The sequence below is a fragment of the Podarcis filfolensis genome (genome assembly GCF_964270895.1).
Source record: "Podarcis filfolensis genome assembly, chromosome: 2".
Taxonomy (NCBI): domain Eukaryota; kingdom Metazoa; phylum Chordata; class Lepidosauria; order Squamata; family Lacertidae; genus Podarcis; species Podarcis filfolensis.
In genome coordinates, this window is record NC_139605.1 from 45,708,315 (window position 1) to 45,733,488 (window position 25,174).

General features: G+C 42.8%; 1 long non-coding RNA gene across 1 annotated transcript; it reads right to left on the reverse strand.

Moving 5' to 3' along the window:
* Positions 1 to 435: 435 nt before the first annotated feature.
* Positions 436 to 23,891, reverse strand: LOC310757690. Its single transcript, XR_014545415.1, has 3 exons — positions 23,717 to 23,891; positions 8,168 to 8,356; positions 436 to 2,244 (listed from the first exon to the last, which is right to left on the reverse strand). It is a non-coding gene; the product is annotated as an uncharacterized lncRNA (long non-coding RNA).
* Positions 23,892 to 25,174: the final 1,283 nt, after the last annotated feature.

Here is a 25,174-nt window from a genome sequence, read left to right on the forward strand (position 1 = left end):
TAATCTGGGCTCTGGAAGGTGCTGTGTAGATCTAGAGAAGGCTTCATAGAGAAATGGGAGTTCTTTGCAGCGTGCTTTATCTTTTTGCTAAGTTAGTGCTGTCCTCCACCAACCAACACTCTTCAGAATCAGTACCCCAGATCATACCAATTCCCCACAACTGCAGATACCCACCCAACCCCATGATGTTCTATGTGATGAACATGTCTTCTCTGATTATCTGGCTAGGGATCCCCAAAAGCTGGCAGTGACTCAAGCCTCCCTGGATATCTGAGAGGGTCTAGGCAAAAGGGCTATCTAAATACAGAGGATATCATTTCTCATCTGTATTTTGCTAATTCCAAACCACTAATTTAAATGGAGAACTTTGACCACTGTTGCTCTGAAACATGGCAGTAGAAGAAAAATCACTTGGAAGAAAACACAACAGTCATGTAGATAACTGTTTATTCACAATATATTTGAAAAGCTAAATATCTGAAAAAATTAGTCATGGTCAGTATGCTTGAATATCATATGCCAGTGTGGTGTAGTGATTAAGGCATCAGACTACGACTATGGAGGCCCAGGGTCAAATCCCCACTGAATCGTGAAGCTCATTGGGTGACCTTGGGCCAGTTGTTATCCCAGCCTAGCTGCAGCGTTGTCGTGAAGATAAAATGGAAGCAAGGAAAACCACATGCACCTTCTTGAGACGGGATAGGAATGTAGCAGATAAATATATAACATAATACTAAATAAATATGCTATTAAATAAAATGGTTAGCCAGTGTGGTGTAGTGGTTAGAGTGTTGGACTAGGGCACCAGGGAGACCCAGGTTCAAATTCCTGCTCACTCAATAATCTTACCAGGTGACCTGGGACTATTCAGCCTATTTTACCTCATAGGGTTGTTGTGAGGTCTTGGGGGAAATGTGGGGTATAAATATAATAAAAAAATAAAACACGATCATTGATTCATATATTCGCATATATCACAACCATACAATCTCTGCTGAATTCTTTTGAATTTGCAGAAAATATACACAAAGCTTTTGCATTACACAGAAGCTTGGATTTAGTAACTCAGAACACCAAGGAACTGAACTTGACCTTGAAACATTTCCAGATTTTGGATCGTGCATTCTCAGTTGAAAGAAATTCAGTGATCATGGCTGTAGGGTGAAATTGAAGCCTTGTTTCCAATTACAAACCCAGTTTAATTTGAGTGGGGAAATGATTGTAGGGTATATGAACATAAATTAAAGATAATCCATGTTAACAATGAATTGAACTTTTTTCTAAGCGAATAATGATCACTTTCCGGCAAAAGCAATTATTTTCACGAGCTGGTCAAATAATTTTTGAGCAACAATATTGTTTGCTCATAGGCCATGAAAACCTGTACATGCCCAAATTTGTAGATCTTCTAACATGCAAAACAGAAACTGACTTTTGGAACCGTGTCAAGTCGTCTCTCCTAGATTACAATGCAGGTCAAACCACATAGAGCAATCAAAGTCCTGGTTTATTAAAATTTGTAATTTATGTGCTGGAGAAAATATTTCACGTCTGTGTAAGATGAATGAGCTTAAAATTAACCCCTTTACTAGGGAAGATTGTTTATAAGTTTAATGAAAAAGGAAGCACAGGATTTCGGTCAAAAGCCTGATAAAAACCAAGATGAGAAACCTCCCACACTAATGTCAACTGGACTAGTTTTTACCCAATATATCTTCCATTATGCCTGATTGTTGTGAAGGCTCACCAATGTCTTGACTGATGGCCAGAGTTCCCAGAGTCCCCCAGTTCAGGCATGGTTTCTGGCACAGTCCCTTACATTGCCCTTTGTGGAATTGTGGAAGCAAGGTTTCGGGAGGTTGCTACTGTAGAGATCTTTTTCAAAACTGCTCCCTCAGGTACACAGCTGGCCATAAACATGGATTCACACCTCTTGAAACAGTGGCTACACTAGGAGACATAATGAAAACATTTTGGCAAATGTAAGCAAGAGTCAATTTTAGGGGGCAATGTTCAGGCAGTTTTCCAATGGCATAGGACACCCATAGCCCCAGACCACCATGGGATGTCCAGCGAATTCCTTCATATGGCAGGCTTTAACCAAACATGAAAAGCAAGGCTCCATAAATGAAATGAGCTTATCCAGCTTATTATAGCTTCGAGAAGTTCATTTCTTCTTCTGCAACAACTGAAGCTGCTGTTTTTCTGGATAAGCAGAAGCCAAGGTTAACTCTTGCGCAGGAGCTGTGAGCACAAACCTAACCATGTCTATGTAGAAGTAAGTCCTATTGAATCCAAAGGGGATGGAATTGTAGAGTCCTGGTCACAGACTCCTTCCTTTGTGTGTCTTGCCGCCTGCCTCCTGAGTTCAAAGCACTGGGCTAATGTTTGCCTTTTTCAGATTCATTTTGCTGGTGTCCCTGTTATCATCCTGCAGTACACATACGACTGGGTTTTGGACTAGGATGACCTAATTTCTTGGCACCATTGATTGTGATTAGCTCTGGTGACCGTGTAATCAATGTCTCCTGGATGGAGGCCAAAGTCTGCCATCACATACATGTGCAACCTGCTCTGAATGTAATGAAGCTGAGCAATCTGAAATGAAGACAGCATTTGGCCTTTCTAATAGAGCGAAGAACCCCGTCCTCCACTTTTAGCTGCCTGCGTCATTCTTACTCACTCATTACAGAACATCAACAAGGGCCCAAGGGCCCGTGCTTAGAATTGCAAATGTTCTCTGTGGCAACTGGGTTTCTTTCTTAACACTTGCCCTTAATGTTTGTCCTTGCTTTCACTTCCCACATCTCCTTTGCTTTGCTTCTTAACACCATCCCCCCGCCCCTGGACATTTCTGGTCTTGACTTTGAGACAAATTCTCTGCCTGTACAAGGGAAATACTTGTAAACAAAATATTTCTCAGTAAGGTAAAAAGGTAAAGGACCCCCGGACAGTTAAGTGCAGTCAAAGGTGACTATGGGGTTGCGGTGCTCATCTCACTTTCAGGCTGAGGGAGCCGGCGTTTGTCCACAGACAGCTTTCCAGGTCATGTGGTCAGCATGACTAAACTGCTTCTGGTGCAACAGAACACCGTAACAAAAACCAGAGCGCACAGAAATGCCATTGACTTTCCCGCCACAGCAGTACCTATTTATCTACTCACACTGGTGTGCTTTCGAACTGCTAGGTTGGCAGGAGCTGGGACAGAGCAATGGGAGCTCACCCCGTCGCAGGGATTCAAACCGCCAACCTTCTGATTGGCAAGCCCAAGAGGTTCAATGGTTTAGACCACAGCGCCACCCGTGTCCCTCAGTAAATACCATTTCTCAGTAAATACATATTCAACGTTGATAGAACAGTTAAAATGGGGCATTGATTGCACTATGATTAACTAAAAATTATGTGGTCAACATGAGACTATAAATCATGCCTCAAATTAATCTCAATTGCTACCATAGGTGTTTAGTTCAACACCTACATGAGATTGTTGTGACCACTCACTAGATTTGGAGCACAAGGACAGCTCCATTTCTCTGGAGCATCTGAATCAGGAGGTAATGTGAGCTAACAAACTGCAGCTGAATCCCAGAGGTTGGAGGCTGTGTGGGTGAGTTGTTTTGGGTTGCCTGCTGGGATGGGGTTACACACCTTCAGAAAGAACACAGGTGGGGAGCTTAGGGCTGTTTCTTGATCTAGCATTATCACTGGAGGCTCAGGGGTGCCTTTGACCATCTTTGTCACCAGCAACGGCCATTGTTGGACAGGAATAGCTGCACTTAACATGCAGTTGCCCTTGAATTTGGTCCAGAAGCTGCAGCTAGTGCAGAATGCTTCTGCATGTGGCACCTCTGTTGAAAGCACTGCACTGGCTACCAATTTTTCTACTGGGTTAGATTCAAGTTTCTAACACTTGGGTGTGAATCCTCATATGCTTCTGGACCAGGGTCTCTGAGAAGCCACTTCTCTCTATCCCACCCCAGTCACTTAGATCTATGAATGAAGGTTTGCTTATGGATCCACACACTGATGCAGTAATGCATGCTGTGGCTTGAGCACATGCTTTCAGCTTTGTAGCAACATCTCTTGGATAATCTGAGCCAACTAACTGAAGCTGAATCCCAGAGGTTGGGCTTCAGTTTCCCTGGAACTGAAGCAAGACCAATCTTGTTATGTTTTTGACGTTATTCTAACCCCTCCATGCCAAGCCAGTTTTGGGGGACTCAGAGGGCACACAGGGGTGGAAAGGAAGGAAGCCCCATTGCACAACCAAAAGTCCTTGTGCAGGGCTTCCTCTGATGGAGCTCATTAGGTGAATCTCACCCACTGTATACATATTGACTGTACCCCAGTGTAAGATGTGTTCTGCTGTTGGAGCAGAGTGAAGTCCGCAACTGAAAGTAGAATTTTGCTCCTTTTAAATGCACATTAAATCTGTTGGGTTTGATCCAGATTTAGTCATGCTCAGAGCAAGCCAGATTAGGTTAGTCCTGTTAAATCACAATGGTTGCAATGGGTCTATATTAAGGATGACTAAGCCTGGATCAAACCCAGCACAGTCCTATTGTGTCTAGTCAGAAGTAAGTCTCACTGGTCTTACTCCCAGGTATGTGTGCATAGAATTACAGCCTTTATCTCTCTGTCATATGGCAGAAATATGAAAGACTGATGTCAGTAACATACCTGGAAGGAATGCATCTTATTAATTCTTCCTTATTAAGCTTACAGACGTTTTTTTAAAAAAGTTTAAGAGAACCAGCAAAAGGTGGAGGTGTATTCTGTAACATGTATCCTTTTACTACTCTTGGAACTGGATCCTTGATCTGCAATATGAATGGAATGAAAGAAGAACACTCCTAGCCTCTGGCCACCACTGCCAGTAATTTAATAGAGTGTCTTAAATCAGATCTCTTATTCAATCGACACAATTATATTAAAGGACTTGCATAATATGCACAATTAGTAAAGAAAAGAAAAGAAAAAAGTCACTGATTGTTAAAATGAAAGCATTTTTTTTCCTATTAAAGGAATGGTATTTAATGCATCTGGTCACAAATTTCATGTTCCAGTATTGAAATGATAGAGGCTTTAACACTTTCCAGCTCCTTTTAAAGTTTAAGTGGTTCAGGCCAGAAGGAAGCATTGCCTTGGGGAGTTTGTGCATTTAATTATCTGCGAAGATTTTTATTATTATTATTGTCATCATACTAGCTAAGTGAAGTCATTGCTGTTCCATAGAACAAAGCGGGGAAGGGAAACCAAAAGCTATAAATCAATACCAGCTTCTATTAAAATATTAGTTACTGGAACAACAGGTGGCAAAGGAGACGAATCTGTAAATGAATTTTTGGGGGGTGGGGTGGGGGGAAATCAATCTGAAACACATTTCAGAATGATGGTGGGGGCTAAATGTCAGGCTGAGGACAGCGAGGAAGAGGAAATGCCTGTGTGTTTCATCTTATTTATTTTCTACATATGCTATGCTCTTCCTCAGTGAAGCTCATGGTGGCTTTTTCTGTTTTATCTTCACAGCAACCCTATGAGAGAGATCACACACCACTTGTCAGTTTATGGGCAAGGGCCGTAGTTCAGTGATGGAGCATTTGCTTTGAATGTAAAAGGTGCTGGGTTCAAACTCTGGCATCTCCAGAGTTTGGAAAAGTTCCCTGCCTGAAACTCCGGAGAGGGTCTAGCAGTCAGTGTAGATGATACTGAACCAATAGTCTGACTCAGGACAGTGCAGCCTCCTATGTTCCTAATCTAAGGCAGGAATGGGCATATGGTAGATTGCTGAAGGATTTGCAGCAAGGGTTCATGACTCTCAATAATTCAACAATAGCTTGTATAATCAGAAGGAAAATAAAATACTGCTGTCAGGTCTGGCTTTTTTTTGCTAGTAGCTTATCAGCCTTTGTGTTTCTCTGCAGTAAAATATGAATATTCTTTGGTTGCTTTTGAGCCGGTCTATGTGCAGTTCTGGTAGCCAGTTTAAGACCTTTGTGCATGTGGCTATATTTTGTATATTCCAATATTTGACTTATGGGATTCAGTACATAATGGCTCCAGCCCATAGATGTCACTTTTGACCTGGCGGACCTTGGCGTTCTAGCAAAACCATAAGCCTAAAACATGCTCATACCTGGTCTAAAGCAACCTAAGTGAGATTTTAATCCAGATCCACTTCACCACACTGGCTCCACTTTTAAGCAGTGCCACAACCACGAAATGCTCAACACTAGTGCCCAAATGAAGGATCATTCACTCAGGCTTCTCCTTTCCTCTTGTGTAGGGCCAGCCTACATGTCACACTTTCAAAAAGATGCTGTCACAAACAACTTACCACAGGGATCATGGCTGTAATGTTCAGAGTGTCTCCACACCAAACCTGGATGTTTCTAGCACAGCAGAATTGTAGTAAAGGAGGAGGAGAAACATCAAAGTGTTGCTAAGAATCAAATCATGATGAAATTTGGGGATTTATATCACAATAATGTTTTCAATAGGTTGGTTTAAGTCTATATGATTAGTTATCATTATTAATAATTTCTCATATATTAATACTAACATAGGAAGTTGCCTTATACTGTGTCAGGGACCATGCTGAGGAGGGCAGTACTGAGCAGAGATGGTGGGAGCCACCCCCTCGTCCTGATCCTGAATCTTCCCAGGAGCTGGAGGACAGTATAGATTTGGAACAGTGGTTTGCAAAGGGGCATAGTTCAGAAGGCAGAAGCTGGGAAATACTGGATGGGGAACAGCTAGCAGAAGAATCACTAGAAGAGAGAGAGCTAACAGATTCAGTCTCTGGAGAGTATCCACCCCACTTTCCTAAAGTCCCGGAGAGCTCAGAAAGTGGCAGAACAGAAAACACAGCGGCTCCAAACTCAGATTACAAGACATAGGAGTGACGAAGTTTAATAGGGATGGAGGGGGAGGGAACTTAATTGGGAGCACCGCCATTTATAGGAGGTGTGTTCTTTGTTCTCTCACTGTGATTATTAAAGTTTCTAACTGGTAAGAAGACTCCTTTTCCTTTGTTCAGCTTATCTACTGCCATGGGGGGGGGGGGAGCTGATTCCTGGAAGCCTGACGTACTGAGTCAGACCATTGATCCATCTATCTCAGTACTATCAACACCTGAGGTTCCCAAACTGTGACCTATGGACCACCAGTGGTCCACGAGCTTCATTCAGGTGGTACATGGAATGTACGCAGATTTGTGGTTGGATACTTCTGTGATACTCACTTGCATTATGATTTAGTTTAGGCATAGGCAAACTTGGCCCTCCAGATGTTTTGGGACTACAACTCCCATCATCCCTGACCACTGGTCCTGTTAGCTAGGGATGGTGGGAGTTGTAGTCCCAAAACATCTGGATGGCCAAGTTTGTCTATGCCTGGTTTAGGTTTTACCTCACAAATGTGACACGAAGGCTGGCAACATTAACCCCACCATGTAGGAATCCATTGCGGATGACTGCAGTGCCTGGAGACAGACAGACAGACAGGTCATCCATCCATAGAAGTGACCAGAGGAGGAATGAACACTGGGAGGAGCACAGAGACAGCACAGAGACGGAGAACACTGGGAGGAGGAGCAGCACAACTGGGTGCCTTCATTTGCCTCAGCTGAAACAAAGCATGTGTCTCCTGTATCAGTCTCTACAGTCACAGCTGTAACTCTGTAATGGTTTGACTTCATCCCAAAGGTACACTCCTGCATTGTCTCCCAAGATACATGAGTGCCAACCAAGTTTTAACATATGCCCCATGTATAAGAGTGTATAAAAGTGGTTGGGGCAACCCAGTCAGATGGGCAGGTTATATTAATAATAATAATAATAATAATAATAATAATAATAATTGTTCTATTAATTAATGCCTGCACTTTGGTTTACTTAGTTATTCCCCCCCCCCAGTGCACCCAAAGAAGGTTGTTTTTAACTGAAATAGGGTTGGATATTTTAGCATTTCATAAAGGCTGACCCTGAAAATTACTGTGTATCTATTTTGTGCCTTTTGGTGATTTTTTTTTTTGGGGGGGGGACGGGACTATTCATTTTTGTTTTCATCCTCCCCTTATTATATGATTATTCAAACTTATGTCAATCATTGTTATTGACTAATTGATTTTATGTTCAGGATTTATCAAAACACAAAAAGTTCTTACCACCATTTTGAATTGCCATCTCTCCCTCTGCTTCTCTCTTGGTTTTTGGTGCCACCCCCCCTTCTTCTCCTAGCAGAACGGAGGTGGTTGTAGCCAAGACATTCTTCAGTGGCTAGATCAGGCTTTAATGATAAATGCCATTTGGCTTCCCTGGGTTCCTTTTCCATACAGGACTACAGCAGTGCTGTGCTTTGGAATGAGGGAAATGTATTAAATTGTGCGGAGATGCAGTGTTTAGGAATTAGAGATATTTCCCTCAAGTAAGAAATATCTGGCAAGCCTACATTAAACATCTAGGAAACTTCATTTCCCTCATATACAGATATAAAGTCAGCATGTCATGGAAGGTTGCTGATCAGTCATCGTCCATCATTATTTCTTCTTCACAGTTTCACAAATTCCATACACATTCAGGTCAAAGACAGTTGTGTGTTGTTGTTGTTTTTAAAAAAGAGACGTTCCACTGCTGTCTGTTAAAGATGGGGCAAAAAGAAAATGAGGAGCTCAAGGTGCCAACATGATGACTAACCTAAGCTCCATTGAAATCAATAGGAGTTAAGTGAAACTAACTGGATTTTACCTATTTCCTGTCACTTGTAAACCCAAGAGTCAGCCAGAATTGCCTACGTATGATGTTGCAAAAACAAAATCACAATTAGCGAACTAAATAACGTCACTGACACATTGAACCCTTTTCGTTTCTTACACACAAAGAATCAGAACTGGTGCCCCGTACAGGAAAACCAAAACAAATTTGCCCCATGATAGTACTAGGAAAATGAATTACAGGACCTGTTCATAAATGAAGAAGAAGAAGAAGACAAGGAGGAACCCCTGAAGCAATTAGATACCAATCACTTCACCACCACAAGGTTAGAAACAGGAAAGGACCTAGAGCCTGACACATGCATCCAGGTCTCTTTAATCCTTTTTTTCCTTTCAGGCAAATTCCACCCTATTCCCATTTTCCACCTGCCTGCTACATAATTGCTGATCAATTATCCTGTTGAACTGAAAGTGAACCTGCTGCAAAGGGTTAAAATGTACTCTTGCAGTGCCGACTACCAATTTGAAAGGAAGGGGGAAATGTTTTCATATCCCAAGTGCAAAAAATATACGGTCCAGGATGGAGGCTGAATGAAGATTATTCTTAAAGAAATTGAGGGTGGCATTAGGTTGTGTGTGTGTGTGTGTGTGTGTGTGTGTGTGTGAAAAAGGATCTGGAGAACTCTACGTGTTAGGGTTAGTTTTACTGTTGGGTTTTGTTTGCTTTAAGTATAGTGAGACCCAAGTATTAATATTACTAATTAATACCAATTTACAGATTACTGCTGTAGAAATGTAAGTATATTTGAAATGTAACCGTTTGAGCTGTACATAATATGGCACAATTTGGGATTTACTTCCATATGAATATGCATAAAATTTGGGTTTTTATTTTAAAAATCTAGATTTTTAAAAAAATCTAAAAATGATATGGGTTTTGAACCCAAAGTCTTTTATTTGCGCACAGCAGTGAATATAGCAACATAACACATAACTTTCCTTATTTAGTAGATAGCATCCTCCCAGTGAACCCATTTGAGTTGAGGAATGTCAGCTTTCTTGCCTTACTCCCAGATCTATCCACTCTGTTTATGCAGTCATTGTGGGAGTGAGACACAGCAACTTAACTTCCAAGTGCCTTGCAAATAAGTCACACTGGGCTTCCAAAGGGTCCAAAACTCAATTTCTGTGAGTATATTTTAACAGACCCTGAACATTACAAAAAAAGCTCCATTGGATGGGTGGTTGAGGGTACAATGGCAGAAGAGAGGTAAGGTAAAGGACCCCTGGATGGTTAAGTCCAGCCAAAGGCAACTATGGGGTGCGGCGCTCATCTCGCTTTCAGTCCGAGGGAGCTGGTGTTTGTCCACAGACAGCTTTCCAGGTCATGTGGCCAGCATGACTAAACAATTTCTGGCGCAACGGAACACTGTGACGGAAAACGGGGGCTCACGGAAACGCCGTTTACCTTCTTGCCACAGGGGTACCTATTTATCTACTCCCACTGGCGTGTTTTTGAACTGCTAGGTTGGCAGGAGCTGGGACAGAGCAACGGGTGCTCACTCCATCAAGGGGATTTGAACCGCTGACCTTCCGATCGGTTCCACCCACATCCCTGGCGGAAGAGAAGTGACGCACTCACTACCACAGAGTAGGCTCCATCATGAGCTTTATTTTGTGTTTGGTCAGCTTTGCAGCATGTCTTTTGCAACTTGTGTTCTAGGCACCATCCAGCCCACTCCATTACCCTTAGGTCTCTGTTACACTAAGGTACAAATGGGTTCTACAGTTCTTGACTGTGTCAAGAGCCTAGCATGTCTCATTATTGCACAACACAACAACAGAGTTGACTGGTCTATCCATTGCGGGGATGTGTGTGTGGTGTGAGTGGCAGAAATGCCAGGGCATTCCATTCATCTCTGGAGGTGGACCATCCAAATCAGTCCACTATACGTGAGCGGGAGATTGGAGCCATGAGTCCAAATTTAGCCAGTAAGGGATCAAACCCTGCTATTTCCAGACCATCTTTCCTCCAACTGGAGCACAGCTGAGGGTTCTCAGGGACTGGACTCAAGGGGACGAGATAGAGGAGGAATGGTGGAGATCACACACCCATTCTCCTGACGCTGCAGGAGAAGAGGAATGCAGCCTTGATTTACAGCAGGGGTTTGAGGAAGGTCACAGCTCAGTGACAGACGAACAGAAGAGTTGGGAAGTGTTAGGAGAAGGGGAGGGGAGACAGAGGTACAGCAGCCAGCTGACACACTGTCACTGGAGAGTATTTCTGACCCCGCTTCTCCCAGAACTCGGTGTTCGTTAAGAGTGCAGGAACAAAGGAGTCAGCGTCAATTGGCCACGAGTGGCCACCGTAAAGGGAAATGCTGTTGTTAGGAAGGAGGGAGGAGGGGCTCAGTTGGAGCAATACCATTGTCAGGGCTGGCTGCATTCTTTTGTCTCTTGCTTGTATAAATGAATAAACTCATTAAAAAGGACTCTGCCTTGTTTTCTCTGCTTCTTGCTGCCACTGGGGGAGGAATAAAATTCCCGAAGCCTTGACAGAGGTGTCCCCTACCCTGTGTATCAGACTGATGACGACTTAAGACAGCCCCATGTTCGTCATGGGAGCCATGAAGTCTTGAGTTCAAATGCTAGAGGAAGCCACAGCATGGATGTTGAAATCACTATAGGTTTCCCTAAAGCCACACCCAAGACTGTCTCCTTCAGCTCGGTCAGAGAAGCTGCTGAACAACAAGGTGGATGGTTGTTGTTGTTTAGTCATTTAGTCGTGTCCGACTCTTCGTGACCCCATGGACCAGAGCATGCCAGGCACTTCTGTCTTCCACTGCCTCCCGCAGTTTGGTCAAACTCATGCTGGTAGCTTCAAGAACACTATCCAACCATCTCGTCCTCTGTCGTCCCCTTCTCCTTGTGCTCTCCATCTTTCCCAACATCAGGGTCTTTTCCAGGGAGTCTTCTCTTCTCATGAGGTGGCCAAAGTATTGGAGCCTCAGCTTCATGATCTGTCCTTCCAGTGAGCACTCAGGGCTGATTTCCTTAAGAATGGATAGGTTTGATCTTCTTGGATGGTACATCCAAGAAGGTGGATGGTACATCAGCAGTAATCCTAGTTTACTATCTCCATTGCTGAACACCAGGTGGAGGCCCTCGCAGACAGCGTTCAGATATAGGAGTTTCCTGGATGTCCTATGCACCATAGCAACTCCCTTGGCTCCTGTCACTGCAGCCTCTGGGCTGGCACACCTGGGTCAGATAAATCCCCAGGTGTCATGTCAAAGCAGAACCTCATCCATGATCAAATCAAACATGAGTGTGGTGTTAAACAATAGCATACACAGGCTAGTGGACAGAGAAGACAAGCAAACAAGAACTGAGCCACAGGGGTGGTGAGAGTGAGGAACAAGGCACAAATAGTCCTGACTCACCTTACCAATGATCACTGAAACTGAATATTAGTAACAATGATTAGATTACAAATTACTCATACAAGCTTTGCAGTTTCAACTGCAGTTGAGCTTTGCTAAATTCAAGAAAAGCAAACATGCTAAATTAGATCACTCTTTAGGGCATCAGATGCGGGTGGTGCTGTGGTCTAAACCACTGAGCCTAGGGCCTTCTGATCAGAAGGTCGGCGGTTCGAATCCCCGCAACAGAGTGAGCTCCTGTTGCTCAGTCCCAGCTCCTGCCAACCTAGCAGTTCAAAAGCACGTCACGACTGGACTTAACTATCAGGGGTCCTTTACCTTTAGGGCATAAGAAATTTTCCAATGCAAACAGAAAATGTACAAATTTTCCAGTCCAATTTTTTCTGGAAAATCTGCATCACAGGTAAATAAATAAATAAAAATGAGTTTCATGCAGTCATGCTGGTGAAAGTCGATGAGCTTCATGACTGCATCTGAAATGGCTCCTGTTGAAGACTACAATTTGATTCAACTTGTTTATGTGGCAAAAGCTGCACACAGCCAGGCCCTCTAGTAATGATCACATACATCACACAGCCCTTGTCCATGGGACTTCTTTGTCTTCTTAACGGGAATCCAGCTCTTAGGTCACTTAATATAAATAGTTTCTCTTCCTATTTTCTTCTCCATCCTCTGCTGATCACTTGGTAGCCTGAGTTATAGACTTGATTGCCACCTTCTGCCCACTGCATTCCATTGCAACATTATGTCAGACTAGGAATATAAATGTATACTCATGTAGGAAATGGAACATGGAAAAGGAAAACACAGGACAAAGGGAATGGGGAACTGCTGGAAACCACCAAGAGATACTAACAAACATGAATCAGCGGTGTATGAATCCAGGCTCACGTGTACGTGATGTTCTCTGATGCTGTTTTTATTGTATGTTTTTTCTTCAGTTGTGAGTAGTTGCCTCAAAAGGTGGGCAAGAAAAATAAATAGAATAGGTATTTAAGGGCACTCTCCATCTGAACCATCCAGGATGTGGTTACAGATAGGTAGCCGTGTTGGTCTGCCATAGTCAAAACAAAAAAATTTTTTCCTTCCAGTAGCACCTTAGTTGGTCTTTAAGGTGCTACTGGAAGGAAAAAAAATTTTCATCCAGGATGTGCAAGCTTTCTCGACGATAGCTAATATGGTGCCCTCCAGATGTTGTGGACTACAACTTCCATCATTCTTGACTAATGGGCTATGCTGATGGGAATTGTAGTCCAAAACATCCTGGCTATCCTTGTTTCAGTCTTCATCATTGTATGAAACTCTGTTGTCCTTGGCACAGTCTGACAACAAGGCTATCCACGCTGCTCTTGCTGCTGTTTACAGCTGATCCTGATCCCCTTTCACTACCTAGAGATACAACACACATCATAGGCAGTCTTGACTCCTCTAAACCTCCAGCAATACTGCCTTAGGGGCAGTTCTGATCTTCCCATGAGGATTGCAACTGCAGAGCAGCTAAAAGAAATTAATCTACCGTTGGCACCTCAGACAAAACCCCTTCTCATTCACTCACGATTAGTGTGTTCTATATTGTGCCTACCCTTGTTTAAACTATTTGGGGTACTTCAGTTTATGGGTTTTCCACTTTGGCACAAATGAACTGTGAGGCATAGCTGAAATTCTTCTAGCCCACAATGCAGGATACTTATAAATGACCAGACGATACAAAGGAGAAGCAGGTGTTTTCACTTCAAAGAAGTTTACAGACAGGAATTAAATAATTGTCACTACATCCCTAATTAGGTAGGCATTATTATTTCATGCTTTTAAAGATGTGGAAACACAGGAGATAAAAGTATAAATTATGAGCGCGCTGGTTCATGGACAAGCAGTGAGTCTAATGATTTAATGGCTGTCAGAATATGATAAATTCATTTCATTTTCTCAGGAGTTACACAAATAGTATTTAGGGATGTGCTGCACTGCTAGGTCAACCTCTAGTAGACCAAGGCAGAGCGTTTTCTACCAACAGGGGGTCTGATCATCATTCATACTTTAGAAGTGGGCAGAGCTCCAAAAGCAGGAGGAATATTTGTGAATATTTCTCTCTCTCTCTCTCTCTCTCTCTCTCTCTCTCTCTCTCTCTCTATGTGTGTGTGTGTGTGAGAGAGAGAGAGAGAGAGAGAGAGTGTTGTGGTGGTGATTCTGCTTGGATGCTTTTATCCACCACTTACACACTTACACACACACACACCTTTTTCCCTGACAGGCACTCAGAGTGGCTTTCAGATAAAATAGGAACATCTAAAAACATGCACACCCCTTCTGTGCATGCTAGCCCCTGCAAATCAGGCTTGGAAATCTTCCAGAAGGGAGACACTTGTGAGGAAGATTTGAAATACTGTACTTCCCATTTTGGGGTAAAAAGCGCACAAAAATTATTGGATTGTAGCCAGCTAAGTTCTACTCAGAGTTTGGCCCACTGACATTAATGATGCTAAGTTAGTCATGTCTATTCACTTTAATGGGCCTGCTCTAAGTCAGATTATATTGGATACAACATGCCCCCCCCTTTAGAAGATAATTTCAAAAAGATTGAAAAACTAACATCCATATCATTGAATCCAGCCTCAAAAGTTTTGTCCCATTTTCTTGCATTGCAAAGATTATATTATACAGTGTATGGTATCTTTATTCCAATGTGCAGGCAAATGTGGTCTCCCAAAAGCAACTCACATCAATAATAATAGAGACAGGCTTACAAACCAAAAAAGACAAGACACACAAGGGAAGGGACGTGGAGGGAAAAGGCAGAGCAGGCGGGCCAGTCTTTGAAGGCCAGGAAAAAGTGTTGAGGTGTTAACAGGCATTTATATCCACTGGGCTGGGAGGGTGGTGGTGTCAGGCTGATCTGACTTGCTTGGTTGGAGCTGCCACAGGTGACACAGCAGCCCTTGCCTTCTGGGTGGAGGCAGAGGCCAGAGTGTACTTCTCTTCACTTCTGCAGACTGGGGGCAACTGTTAGTTGGAGCTGCAGGTAAGTATGAAATACTCCAGATGATTTGCTTCCAGACTGAAAAAAGTTGGCCTGGCAAAAGCAAGATCAGTTACGCAATGGACATACATTGAAGTTCTCACATAATTGTTTAAGACAATCACGCTCTTCAGGTATTCAAGGGAACATGCAAAGAACATGCAGCAGAATCGCACATGCACCGTGGCGCAGCATGGGCTGCCAGAACTTGGGACTGCACGGAGTGGTGGGTGGGTGGGTGGGAGAGAGGGAGGGAGGGAAATGGACGGTGTACGCATACACATTCAACTGCCCAACGGCACCTGCATCACACCCAAGAAATCACAGCCACAGAGATAAGAGAAGAAGAGTTGTTCCATTGTCTGGAGAGGTCACTTCTTGGTTCGCAGGGAGAAGCTGTTTTCAGTGGAGCCCAGTGATGGAGGCGGCACCAGGTGTTGAAATTTTGCACTCCTAACAATTTTGAATTCAGGACAAATGCCCCTGTGCCCCTGCCCACATGCTATGTCACTGCGTGTGCAAGCCCCACACCCAACTTTCCCATCCCATAACTTTGTGTATTGAACACAAAGGTCTGGAGGAGGCATCTCACCACAACCAGCTGAATGCAGTTAGAAACTTCTGCATTGTCAGGGCTCCCAATGCCAGGGGTGGCTTCTAATATGCCCTTGCCAAAGTCCCCTTCAGACCTTCCTGCTTAATGCCTGAAGGCCTGGGAACCACAAGCAGGATTGGGGCCAAGGCCAGCCTATGAGTTCCCCTGCCCTTCCTGCCCTTCCAGTGTTGCTTGGACTCTGAAGAGGGTGCTTGCCATCTGACTGTCTATGAATAGATGGCTCGAGTCAAGATTCCCACTGCAAGTCATAGAGATTAAGTTTAAAGCCTGGTTGTAGCCAAATGCAGCCAGTATCTATCCATGAGCTTGAAAAAAATAACTCTGAAAAGGAATTCTAGGGAGTTGGCTCCGGTGTCAGTGGGTGTCACTGGCTTTTTATTATTATTATCAGTGCAGAGGAAACAAACAGGAGAGGACATGGAAAGAGAAAGCAATGGAAAGGCCACATGACATTATGAAAAAATGTACTCCACCGCTCTATCTGAGATCAAATGAGCCACCCATTCTAAACAGAGTTTAGTAGCTGAGATTGCCTTTTGTCTATCCTGCTATCATCATCCAGGACTGAGAGGGGAGGGGGTCAGGAGGGATTCAGGAATGCAAGGTAAGTGTCTGAATAATGTGAAAGAAAGAAAAAAAGTGCAGACATACTGCACCTTAAGTATTTACATTCCTATTTTATAATTATCTTAATTAAAGAGTCATTATTTCACTTGCAGATATGCTTGCCTCTGACAAGACGCTACCTGTCTGCCACATTGAAAAATAAACATTAGAATTGTATTGGTGATATGATTCAGTGATTGTTCTTTGCAGTAAAGACAGTTTTAACCACAAGCAAAATACATTCTACATACCACTGGTATTCTGTATTCAGGATAAAAACAATCCGTTTGCTAATTCTGGAAGTACAATTTCCAGAGGCAGAAAGTCTGCTAGTCAAAAAAGTAATTTGCTTTTCCTTTGAAGAGATAAATTTAAACCAAGAAAGAAATTTACAACACCAAGAATTGCCTGTCCCTGTTACATGATTAACTACATTACCTTCCACTTTCCCCAAAGAATCAAAGACTGAATTAATTCCATTTTACCGTAAGAAAACAACTATATAAGACTAAGCTTTCAATTTCTCCCCAGCTAATCCAAATTCCCACTTAAAGGGACTGCAAGAACTGTGGTTTCAGGTGTTTTGAGGTAAATAGTGGCACTCCATGTATGTATACTATGGATGAGGAGCAACCCACAAGTGGAATGGCGGGACGGGACAATTTGCCCTCTAGGGAATAGGTTAAATCAGGACTAAAAGTAGCATCCAAGGCAAAATACAAAGACCACTAGTGGCACTCCAAATAACAGTGGCAAAATGGAATATTATCTCACTTTCATTTCTGGACAACATTATTTCAATGGCAGCATATTTATAAACAAACTTTAGCTTCAGTCTTATGCAAGACATTCTGAGGGACATGGATCAATAAGAAGGATGAGGCAGCTTTCCTTAAGCTTCACTTTCACTGCCCCCTCCTACAAGTTCAAGGCTATCGTGTACACTTTTGTTCCTCTTTCTATTATCTGCAAGAGAAGATAAAATGAGAAGGTGGCAGGTTTTTGTCTTACACAAATGAGATGGATGACCAACCCAAGACAGTACAAAAATGGCACTTAATGTGATTTGGAAAGGAACTGAATGGCTATAAACATTTGAGGGGAAATGTGTCACAGATTGCCTGAAAAGGTCGTTCCTATTTATATGACTTCTTATCTTGACCTCACAATCCCCATGATTCACACTGTCCTCAATCATGAGCCTATAGAATGGGCATGAACTGAAGGCGGAATAAAAACAGCCATCTACTGTTTTTATATCGGTAAGCACTGAAAAGTAATAAACTATGAAAGGACCTTTGATTATTATTATCTTTTTTGTAAAAATGAGTTAAAATAAACACCTTACAATCCTATTTAACACACAGGCAAGCTTTAGTTATGTCTGCAGAGAGTGTGGATGTCAGTTTTGTTATTGCCACAACCAGCTAACTATTTTCCCATGCAGTATATCAGCACCAGTTTGCTTATGACAAAGTTATAACTCACAGCGGTTGAGGCAGCCACCTAGATGGGAGAAGGTGTTGATCACTTTCTGACTGACTACCACAGAAACATACACTACACTTTTAAATACTTTGCTTCCAAACCTCAATACACCATGGCAGACTTTGCCAGACCTCCTCCACCCAACAGATAGATACAGTGGTATCTCGGGTTAAGTACTTAATTCGTTCCGGAAGTCCGTTCTTAACCTGAAACTGTTCTTAACCTGAAGCACCACTTTAGCTAATGGGGCCTCCTGCTGCTGCCGCACCGCCGGAGCACGATTTCTGTTCTCATCCTGAAGCAAAGTTCTTAACCTGAAGCACTATTTCTGGGTTAGCGGAGTCTGTAACCTGAAGCGTATGTAACCTGAAGCGTATGTAACCTGAGGTACCACTGTATATCCCTCACCATCTTATGTATTTATATTAAAATAATTTATCTACTGTTTTTCATGCCAAGTAAGAGATGCAGAGTGGTGCACAGCAACAACACCTCATCAAAGTACACCATAAAGTCAGATCATTAGCAAATTATCAGTACAATAACCCTAGTGTATCAGGGACTGACGTGGTAGCCAAGGAGACAACTGAGTAAATAGATGCATTTCAGCTGTCTGTGGAAGCACCCTAGAGCTGGTGCCCACACAGAAGGCCTGCCTTGATACCAAAACAAGACAAACGCCTGTAGATTGTGGTGTGGTTAAATAGGCCTCCTCTACAGATTCTTCTTACAGTAGGAGGTGTTTTCTTACATAACCTGGTCCTGAGCTGTGTAGAGCCTTATAGCCCCAAACAAACGCCTTGGCTCAGTAGCCGACAGGCGGTCTGGGCAGCTTCTTGGTTCTCAAACAGCTTAGTTGTCGAACAAATCAGTTCCCGAATGCCGGTTTGCGAACTTTTTCGGAAGCCGAATGTCCGACACGGGTTCCGATTGAGTGCAGGAAGCTCCTGCAGCCAATTAGAAGCCGTGCCTTGGTCTTTGAATGGTTTCGGGAGTCGAACGGACTCCCGGAATGGATTAAATTTGAGGACCAAGGTACCACTGTATATGCATAGAAGGAAGTCCTGCGGAGCTACTTACTGCTGTATTTCACGCCAAGTACATTTTGCAAGTCAGTTTTGGAAAGCCATTTCCAGCCAACCTTACTTTGCAAAATCAGACTTGGGAAAAGCAGAGACAAAGCTAAAATGAAATCAAACTGAAAATAAGAAACTCAAGGAAAGACTTAATTCTATAAGTACTAGGTACCAATATATTTATTTAACAAAATGTATAGCCCGCTTAATTAAAAAATAATAATCTCTGAGCAGTTTACGTAGAACATTTATACAAATCTTTCATAAATGTAATCAACTTTTAAAAAAAGAAATGGTAAATATAGAAAGGATACTACGATAATGTTTAAAATTTGTACTAATTAAGGATAAGGAAATTGTAGACATGAACAATATAAGATATTATAAAAGAACCAGGGGAGCAATTGGAGGGAAGTCAAGGGATCTGAGTACTCCCAAAATATAAATTAAATATGGTGTGAAAATGTTTTCTTTTCTTTTTTTTAATTGTATTTGTTTGTTATGGTTTATATAATGATAATGTGAAAATTAATTAATTAAAAAATATATAGAAATATATAGAAAGGATACTACAATGGTTACATAAGGGCATGTTCACTTTAACGCTGTCAAGGTACTGAACCTGAACTGAAGAATATTATAGAGTGTCTCCAGTGGCTTTGTGCATCTCCCCCATGGGGGGGGGGGGAGATTTAAAAATAAATAAATAAATGGAGAGTTGCATATCCACTTTCCTCCCCCTCTAACAATTTGAAACTAGACGGGAAGGGAGCTGTAACCCCGAGGCTAAAAATGGCTCATTCCAGAAGCTGACACCTGGCATATTTTAAACTTATTATAAAATGGTTTTCTTTCCCTGGCCATTAGTTTCTTTTACAACTCTCTTTTTAGGCTTACTCTTGTCAGTTAAGGAAATACCTAAGGTTGCCTTGATCAGGCAGCCATATGAGTTTAGAGATATTTTTGGTATGCACATGATTGCAGGATCAGTACAGTTTATCCATCATAATGAAGAGAGACAAAACTGCAGCATATTTAAAAGAAAGATGTGAAAGAGTAAATAATTGCACGACCAAGGTCTTCCTAGTCTCTAGTCTGCATCTTTAGTCTGCCCCCTAGTGTTGTACAATGACATAAACTAAAACAAAAGGGACCTGTATGTCCTCCGTGAATGCTTTTTATTTCTTTCAGGACTGGATCATGTTACACGCATACAGAACATATAGCATTGCAAAGCCTGAGCTACTGTCATCAGATCCCAACTATTTATTCTTCGGCAACTGGTTCTACTGCACCCCCAAGTATGAAATCAGTGGGCTCTGAATTCAAAAATTACTGTATGAATTAAATAAGGTCACCGTACCATGCAATGTCAATAGGCAATAGATCAATAAATGGCATGCAAGTTAATATCTTATGTATCTTTTAACCAGCAGAGGGGTACATTCACACAGGCCTGTAAAATGCCAAAATAGACAGGGAAGACTATGTTTTCCTAGTCAAAATCAAGGGTCTGGAAACTAAGCCTTATGAGGAATGGTTGAGGGAGTATGGTATGTTTAGCCTGGAAAAGAGCAGACCAAGCGGAGATCTGATAGTTATAATTAAATATCCATATAATTAAATGTCACATGGAAGATGGAGCAACCTTGCTTTCTTCTGCTCCAGAGCGTAGGACTCGAACCAATGGCTTCAAGTTACAAGAAAGGAGATTCTGACTAAACATCAGGAACAGCTTTCTGACAGTAAGAACTGTTAACAGTGGAATGGACTCCCTCAGGAGAGCAAGTGTGGTGTAGTGGTTAAGAGTGGTGGACTCGTAATCTGGTGAACCGGGTTTGCATCTCCGCTCCTCCACATGCAGCTGCTGGGTGACCTTGGGCCAGTCACACTTCTCTGAAGTCTCTCAGCCCCACTCACCTCACAGAGTGTTTGTTGTGGGAGAGGAAGGGAAAGGAGATTGTTAGCCGCTTTGAGACTCCTTTGGGTAGTGATAAAGTGGGATATCAAATCCAAACTACTACTCTTCTTCTTCTTCTTCTTCTTCTTCTTCTTCTTCTTCTTCTTCTTCAGGAGGTGGTAGGCTCTCCTTCCTTGGAGATTTTTAAGCAGCGGTTGGATGGCCATCTGTCATGAATGCTTTTGCTGAGATTCCTGCATTGCAGGGGGTTGGACTAGATGACGCTTCGGGTCCTTCCAACGGTACAGTTCCATGATTCTGTGACATAGTTTGACAGTGTAAGAAGTTTTATGTCTATGTCTCATCCTGCCAGCAGTCTTTAAGAATGAAGGCTGAGCACAAGGTTGTGAGTGAGCTAGGGAAAGCCTAGGCAGCCACCAGTGATGGGCAAGACACCAGCCTAGCCCAGTACTTCTCTCCACCCAAAACCCCTTTCTACCATATAAGTGGGATGCCAATGAAGGCAAACTCTTTGAAAGTTTAAAAGATGTGACCGGCAGCTGCTGCCCACTCAGAAGGCACCCATGACAGTTGTTGGTCCAGGCTTCAAACAGAAATGCCCTGCTCTTTCTCCAGAATGTACAGAACTTATCCAGGTAGGGCTTCGCCATTGTTTGCAGGAGCACATAGATTGCGAATGATTTGCATGAATGCTCTGGTACCAGAGCTTCCTAGTCTCTTCATTGGATCCTTATCACCATCTTGAGGACAAAAAAATAAAATGAGGAAAAAAGCACATCAATTTTTATTGAAGGGTTGTCTGCCATTAAGAAGGTGATTTGGCTTGCTGTGTTCAGTGTACATAGAGGAAAACATTCAGCAGGCCGTATTTCAAAAGGTGGCATGTGTGTAATATTATCCACATTCTACCCCATTAAAGCAATTCTCATATTTCTATTGTTTCCTCAGGAAAAGCCTTGTCTGTACAGAGAGATTTGTTAACGTCATTATTTTTGTGTTGAAAAAGGTGATGAACATGTCTTAAACATAATCTCAGATGACAAGGTTCACCCCGATCCCCAATGTAAACATCTCTTCTCTCTTTGCTGCTGCTTTAAAATTCTGCAAAAAAATAACTCTGGCTCATTTCCTATGCCTGGGTATTCCGAAAAATGAACTGGCATTTTGTCAAACAATGACTTTTTTTTTCCCTGATAAAGTGACTGGTGGAAACAAGTAATTTGTCAAACCTTGCTACCCTTAAACATACAGACAGCTACAAAATAATATACGGAAGAGTTCCCGGTTAGATTTTGAGTGCAGAAAGGAAAGGGTCAGCCTCATGTTCACTGTCTCCGAGTTATATGAGTGGCAAGAGTGCACTTTTCCTATCTACTCATTAGCAGAAAGGAAATGAAGAAGATACCATGTTCAGTTGCAACCTGGAGCTGGAAGAGGAGGGAAGAGAATTGAGGGACGTCTCTTAAATCACAAAGTGCCACTGCTTTAAGGAGGTGTGGGGGTGCTTACTGTTTTGTGGGTTTTGGCTTAATTGCCAGTATTGATTTTATTTTTCTTAATAGGAAGATAAAGCCAGAAACCTCTCTGCAAACATTCTGCCATGAAAATAAACTGTCCAACCATTACAGAGAAACTTCTGAGATACAAACATCAAGGTTAAGGGATTAAATTGATTCATTCCTAGTGCTATACTATGACTCAGAGAACTGCAGCTGAATGATTAGACAACACTGTTTAAAGGAGGGAACATTCCCAAGATGTTTTTCCAGGCTCTGAGCAAGGACACACTCTGTAGGAAATGGTGGGAGTCAAGGGGGAGATTAGGGTGTTTTAGGAGCCTGGCAGGGAAAAGGTTACGGGTAATGAAAGTATGATCTAATCCCAACTTCGCTTTTATGAGAGGAATCAGTGCACTTGTTTGCTGGGTGAGGCTGGGTAAATGTACGCTCTGGGTCACAGATATTCCCACATTCAAGGAATGAAGAGACAAGACTCACGTCTTGGTGTCTGAATGAGAAATGACGTTAGCAAACATTAAAGGGACCTGCAACAGATTATTACAGTTAAGGTAACTCAGGCATAGGCAAACTCAGCCCTCCAGATGTTTTGGGACTACAATTCCCATCATCCCTGACCACTGGTCCTGTTAGCTAGGGATCATGGGAGTTGTAGTCCCAAAACATCTGGAGGGCCGAGTTTGCCTATGCCTGATGTAACTGAATTCCTGCCTCTGGTGCAGGTGCACAATCAGGTTGACTTTTCATCCTTCTCTCTCAGCTCTTTCTGGGCGAGCTTCCTTTGGCTCAGGGCCAAAGGCTAATCATTTTGTTATCATGGCCTCCCAGGGCTTTCACACTGAGGTAATGAAGAACAGGTCTGGCCCAAGACATTTTTTCCTGCCTGAGGCAAAGATCCCCAAGACATTTTTTCCTGCCTGAGGCAAAGATCCCCCACATTCTATATACAGAAACTGACTGGAGCAGCAGTTCAATCCTACCTTAATACTGGCCTCCTGTGTACTTGGGGCAGGAGGCCAGGCTAGGGCGTTTATGACAAGCCTGTGGCACCCATAGCTCTGATCTCCGACTGAGGGGAATGGCTGGGGGGCTCAGGATTGGGTGGGGGTGGCTGCTGTTCCTCCCCCCTGCTTGCTTCTGCCCAAAATGGAGAGTTGACCCTGCTACAGGAGTGCCTGGCAGTACCACCCCACCCTGGGCCTTGGGTGTAAATGAGGGGGGCAGGCTCCAAGGGAAGACCATGTCCCTATCCTTTCTAGTCCCATAGACCAAAAGGCGCAGGTCAGAGGAAGTCTTGACAGATGCCCTCAGGGTGCTCACCAAATGGTTGTTGTCTTCAGTTTTGTTCCTCTTGAACAGCACCTGCCAAACTTTGCTACTGTGATGTCCACAAATTTAACTCCCATTGTATGCAGGGTGAGCAGGCAGGTGCTGAGCCAAAGGTAAAAACGGAATCTGGGGTGTTATAGCATAACCATGCAATTCATAATTCAGCTATCAGATAAACAGTAGGCATTTTGTCAATGAGCTGTGCACTTTCCTTCCTTTCACATGTACCATATTGGCCCAAATATAAGCCGCACCTTTAAAATTCAAGGGGGGGGGGGAGAGGAAAAAAACCAATACCTGAATATAAGCCACTCCCTTAAAATTCCACAGGCACTCACACCCGTTCTGTTTTACCATATGCCTATTTCAGCAGCGATATCGTAAAAGCCAATTTTTGTAAGGTCGCAAATTTAAGCTGCACTTTAACTTTTCACAGTCAGAATATGGAAAAAAAAGTGAAGCTTATATTCAGGCCAATATGGTATGTGCATAGATATAGTTCAGATAGACTAACACACAGTGCAATAAGCCGGGAGCTTATGAGAGCCGCCAACTGCTCCAGAAGGAGGGTTTAAACAATTACAAAAATGAACAAGAGGCACTTAGCAGTTTTAGAGTAAACTTTAAGAGTGCGGCACTCAGCATGACAGAAACCCACTGTATGTGTGCTTTTTCTCTCTGGAAACTGCCACAGGAAACAGCCAATATTCTTCAGAGGCACTATCAAACTCCCAAGTGGGTGTTCACCTGCTGCTACTTCACACTTCAGGATATACTTCATTCCTAGGTTTCTCATGAACTTGGTTTCCAGCCTCTCTACCTAAACAGCCTACTTTCAGAGGCAATGAATTCCAGCTCTAAGTATAAATATATTGTTATAGGGTTGATGGTTTTTGGACTGGTGGTGCCAGTCTGTGGGTCCCTTCCTGGTCTGCGATTCTGTATCATGGAGGTTTCAAATCTAATAGAAGAGGCCTCTGAACCAGTCAGACCAGTTTCTTTGTAAGATAATGGCCACAGAAGGCTAGTCAAGTACTGCCATTTTTATGTCCAAAGAGTTTTCCCTGTTGCCATAGAGACAAATGGGAGTAACCTTCCCCCTACCCTCACTTAGTTGGAAGCAACATCACCTTGCAAGTTAGAAGAACAATAGCAAGTGTTTGTTATGGGATATCTGGCTGATGCTGGAAGCTACAAAGGTTGCTATGATGTACCCAAATATTTGGTTTGGGGAAGCTACAGACACAGAGGTTTCTATGATGGACCCAAATATTTGGTTTGGTTTGGGGATCTCCCTGGGAACCTAATGGCTTGGCAAGATCTGTTGGAGTGTCAATGCAGAGAGCACTTCCATCCTATTATCAGGTTTGTATATATGTGTAAATAAAACCATTTATCCTAAAGACACCACAGTTTCCACTGACCTTCTTTCCAAGGAAACCGAATGCT